Genomic DNA, 5109 nt, shown 5'->3' on the forward strand with positions numbered 1-5109 from the left:
TTCGATGGTGCGTGAGAGTAAGTCTCCGCACTCGACACCCACGTTCTGTGTCAGAAAGCCGAACGGCAAGTGGCGCATTGTTCATGCTTTTAACAAGCTAAATGCGGCCACTATCCCGGCGCAAACGCCGATTCCTCGCAAGGATGTTCTGCAGAACAACATGGTAGGCTGTACGTTGTACAGCGCGCTCGACTTGGTCGATGGCTACTACCAATTGCTCATGAGAGCGAGCGACATTCCGCTGACAGCGGTGAGTACTCCGAGCGGTATGCTCTGGGAGTGGCTGGTGATGCCCCAGGGGCTGTCGAACGCACCAGCAACGTTCAATCGTCTTGTGACGCAGTTGTTTAGGCCCCACCGGGCGTACGCTCAAACGTACTTTGACGATATATTCGTCCATAGTCGTGCCGAGCACGGAAAGTCAGACGTGGATAACCACATTGACCACTTGCGAGCGGTGCTCGAGTGCATGCGCACTAATAAGTTGTATGCCAACTTGGACAAGTGCGTCTTTGGCGCGGAGGAGATACCTTTCCTCGGGTGCTTCATTGGGAAGCGTGGCTTACGGGCAGATCCTGCCAAAGTCAAGGCCATCGTGGATTGGCCGGTTCCCAAGAACCAAAAAGACTTACGCAAGTGGCTAGGCTTAGCCAATTACTTGCACAAGTACAGTGCAAACTACGCGGAGATGGCTCGGCCATTATCAGATCTCCTTAAGAAGGACGCACCATGGTGCTGGAACGTCAAGCACGACGGAGCCTTTGAGGCTGTCTCCTCCAGGCTCCGATCCTTGCGCTACCGGACCCGGATAGTCCGTTTAGCGTCGTCTGTGACGCCTCCGATTTTGCAATCGGTTGTGCTTTACTACAAGCAGACGACGAAGCCGAAGGGCGTGAACGCGTGATCGCGTTTGAGTCTCGCCAGCTCAAAGCTGCAGAGAAGAACTATCCAGTTTATGACAAAGAGCTACTTGCAATGAAGTATGCTCTAGTCAAATTCAGGGTACACCTGCTAGGCTCTAAGCCTTTTGTGATTTTTACTGACCATGCGTGGTTACGAACTGCGACACAGTCGCCTCATCTCTCTCAGAGAATGGCAAGATGGCTTCCTTCTTTGCCGAGTATAACTTCGAGGTGAAGTACAAGCCGTGGCGGCTTAATGTAGTGGCCGATGCGCTCTCGCGCAGGCCGGACTACGAGTTAGCTCATGTCACGACAGTGACGTCGGCAGTGCCTGACTTGATACGCGGAGCGTATGCACAAGACGACATGTGCGTAGCGCTGCTACGGGCTCTTGGGAGCGAAGAGTTTAAAGACTCTGACAAGGAATTGTCTGGGCGCTTACGCGCGAGGCTGCATCGATACTCGCTCGATGGCGGCCTGCTGTACTACAGCACCGACTCTGAGGATAACCCTCGTGTAGTCGTTCCTCATGATGAGGATCTAAAGTATCGAATCCTCTATGAGGTTCATGATACGCCCGTGGGCGGGCACTTAGGTCGGGAGAAGACCTATGGCTCGGTGAGCTCGATGTACTGGTGGCCCAAGATGTATAAGTGGGTCGGCACCTATGTACGCACGTGTGAGACGTGTCAACGGACGAAGTCCGCGCCGAGCACGGCAGCGCCATTGGCGAGTTTGCCTGTCCCCAAGGGATGCTGGCAGTCCATGAGTATGGACTTTGTGTTTGGCCTTCCCAAGGATAAGGCGGGAAACACAGGTATAGTGGTCTTTGTAGACCGATTGAGCAAGATGGCTCATTTAGCGGCAGTGCCGGACACCATTGATGGTGAAGGTACAGCTTTGCTGTTTTTAGACCGAGTCTTTCGCCAACATGGCTTGCCTGAGGCAATTGTCTCGGATCGAGATCCGCGCTTCACCGCGAAGTTCTGGACGTCCCTCTTCAGAGTGCTCGGCACTCGTTTGGACATGTCCACGGCGGACCATCCGCAGACCGATGGTCAAACCGAGCGCGTGAATCGCGTTGTGGAGGATACCCTCCGAAGCGTATGCGCTGAGGCGCCAAAACGCTGGAGCCAGATGCTTCCACTCGTTGAGTTCGCATTAAATAATGCAGTGCACGCCTCGACAGGCTACACTCCGTTCTATGTGAACGGCTTGGTTAACTCTCGCGTCTCACTGACGCCGCCATGCAGTGGCTCAGGGCTTGGTGAGGGAGGGATAGCCGAGCGGCTAGCTGATGTCAGCCCTGTTGCGGTTCGCAAGCAAGTCGATGACTTTGTCTCTTTGAGACTGAGCGTAATGCGTCAAGTACGCGACGCTATGGCTGAAAGCCAAGACACGCAGAAGGAACATGCAGATGCCAAGGGCAGAAGCAATGTTGAGAGGTTTGAGGTCGGTGACCAAGTTTTATTAAACGCTAAAAACCTACCTACTCATGCAGTGTCTGCAGTCTTCAAGACGAAGTTAAGACCTCGGTTCATAGGACCGTTCAAGGTCGTGGCCAGGAAGGGCCTAGCGTATACGCTCAACCTTCCGAAGAAGATGCGCACGCATCCGGTCTTCTATGTCGGCTTGCTTAAGCCATACCAAGACCCTGCTCAGGTGAGCGCGGAGGCGTTGGCACCAACGGTGGCTGGGCCACGGAGAGCTGCAGGGCAGCAGGTGGTAGAGCCACGGGAGGCTGAACGACAGCAAGTGGTGGATCCACAGATGGCTGATCAACAGCATGTGGCAGAGCCACAGGTCGCGGAGCGAAGTGCTCGAGATGCAGGAGCAAGGCAAGCTGAACGTTCAGCCGAGCAGCTGGACGCTCAAGGTCCGAGACCTGGTTTGTGAGTCAACAGTGGTGGCTCTAACCTATCCACAAGGTGATCATCTCTTCGAGATCGACGGATGGGCGGTGAACGTTCGCGTCGTGACGCCGGCGTCGTATGGACGCAGACGCCGTTCCGGCAAGTGCTGACTCTCCCCGCGAGAGCCCAGCTGAGGCAAGGCCTCCTCCTGCTCTGCTCGATGAGCATGGTGAGCTCCACTTTCACGTGGAACGCCTTGTGGCGTGGCGTAGACGCCAGGGTCGTACCCAGTACTTGGTGAAGTGGAGGGGTTACCCTCACTCACAGAACTCATGGGAGATTAAGGTTATCCTCCGGCAAGGTTGCCCTGACGTCGTTGACCCTTACGACCGGGCACATCATGTGCCGAAGCGCCACCATGGCGTGCGACAGCGTCACCAGGCGCTGGGCGCCTCCCACTAGCGTGGGGAGCGATCAGGTCAGTAGTTGAGCTCAGGCTCTGACCAGTGGCTGCAGCAGCCAGCTCGTACGTATGAGCGGTGCTCGCAGCGGGAGCAGGAGGTGGGGAGACCTCGTAGTGCTAGGGACATGGTCCCGAAGGAAGCAGGTGCTTCGTGTTGTGCTGAACAAGGTTCAGGCACAAGCGTCTCGATAGACGCATAGTTGTTTTGAAACAACTTGCTCGATGAGCATGATCCAAATGTGGATGCGCTGTAACAGCGAAAGTGGTGTCCCGGACGGGGATCGAACCACTGGCCTTTGGCTTGACAGGCCGGAGCTCTACCATTGAGCTATAAGGGCGATGTCCGTACGTCTGTCCGAGAACGGACTACTCATGGTATGAGAGGGCTGCGCCCGGGTGAATTTGAACCACCGGCCTGTGGCTTCCAAAGCAAGCGCTCGACCACTGAGCTGAAAGGGCGTTGCTCTTAAGCTTGTCCTTTCAAGGACAACAGTTCATGGAACGAGAGGGCTGTGCCCTGGTGGGTTCGAACCACCGACCTGTGGCTTCCAAAGCCAGCGCTCGACCACTGAGCTAAAAAGGGGGTTGTTCTTAAGCTTGTCCAAGCGTGAACGATCGTTCATGGAACGAGAGGGCTGTGCCGTGGCGGGTTCGAACCACCGACCTATCGCTTGTGAAGCGAGTATTCAACCGCTGAGCTGTTGTCGACGACTCGAATGAGTCAAGCGCATTGCTCTAAGCGGTTTGCAGCTCTTGGAGTAGGCGCAGAGCGCGAGCGTAGGTCTGAGACCGCTTGAGAGCAAGATGCGCACTGCGCTTGGAACATTGGGCCGTGGGCCGACGACGAGAAGTTGGGCATCAACGATGCGTAGGCGTTTGTGAGCTCACGGAGCTGTACAACGCTGGTGTGAGGTGTAGTAACCTCCGCCGTCTTAACAAGACGTGACCTCGCTGAGGAGAGTTTCGAGAACGGAATGTTCTCATCTTAGTGGGGGAGAGTGTAACAGGGTTACATGGTGTGGAACACACAGGGGTACGAAGTACCCGGAGAGTTAACAAACTCTCAGTACATAAGTTGGAGAGTTAACAAGGTCTCTCAGTACGTTGGCCGAAAGCCACACGTTATGCATTTGATTAGGTTTAACTATGCTAGATAGTTAAACAGATACATTTACCCCTAGGCGGCTTGGCCGCAATAATAGTAAATAAAACACTTCTGGTTTTGAAGCATAAAAGTTAAGGTGTTAACTTTGAGCCCTGGTCTTGGGCTGTAAGTGTCCTTTGGATAAGGAACTAAGTATTAGTGACTCTTTGAGTCGAACGTCTTCCTCTGACGCTAAAGCTACGGCAGCCCCGCTGCATGCTCGGTGAAGGTTGGGAATTGCGCATCTAGTATTGGTAGTAATAGCTGAATAATATATTGGCCATTTCCTACCACCTAGTGAGCTCTCCTTTACACGTGCAGGTCCTAAAAGCTAACCGGATTTTCTACTTGGCCGGGTATACCAAGGAGTCTCTCAACTCTCAAGATTCCGCTACAGGATGCGACAGGTACGACGCAAAGGAACACAAAGGCAAGGGAACACACCCGCAAGGCAACCCAACAGCCAGAACCCAGATCAAGGCCCTGGATTCACCAAGCTCGAATATTCGCTTGGGATCCAGAAACAACTGCGGACACAGAGTGAAGATCCTACCACTACTGTTCCACCCTATCCCCACGTCTCGCCAAGACACGCAAGCTTCACCACTTGAGCGCTTCGAAAGTTACCGACAGAGCTAGATCCCGCACTACCGACGGGTACACAAGGTGAGGAAAGTTCAGCAGATCACGGATCATCGGGAGACTCCGTTAGTCGGTGTCTGGGCGCTGTTGGTAATTGGATGAATT

At 54.3% G+C, this 5109-nt stretch overlaps 1 non-coding gene and 1 pseudogene across 2 annotated transcripts; both read right to left on the reverse strand.

Annotated features, from left to right (window-relative positions):
- Positions 1-3605: 3605 nt before the first annotated feature.
- Positions 3606-3677, reverse strand: PITG_31780 (annotated as a pseudogene). Its single transcript has one exon. The product of its transcript is annotated as a tRNA-OTHER (tRNA).
- Positions 3678-3854: 177 nt separating this feature from the next.
- PITG_31782 lies at positions 3855-3932 on the reverse strand. The gene has a single exon. It is a non-coding gene; the product is annotated as a tRNA-Val (tRNA).
- Positions 3933-5109: the final 1177 nt, after the last annotated feature.

The sequence above is a fragment of the Phytophthora infestans genome, genomic scaffold (genome assembly GCF_000142945.1).
Source record: "Phytophthora infestans T30-4 supercont1.1343 genomic scaffold, whole genome shotgun sequence".
NCBI classification, from domain to species: domain Eukaryota; phylum Oomycota; class Peronosporomycetes; order Peronosporales; family Peronosporaceae; genus Phytophthora; species Phytophthora infestans.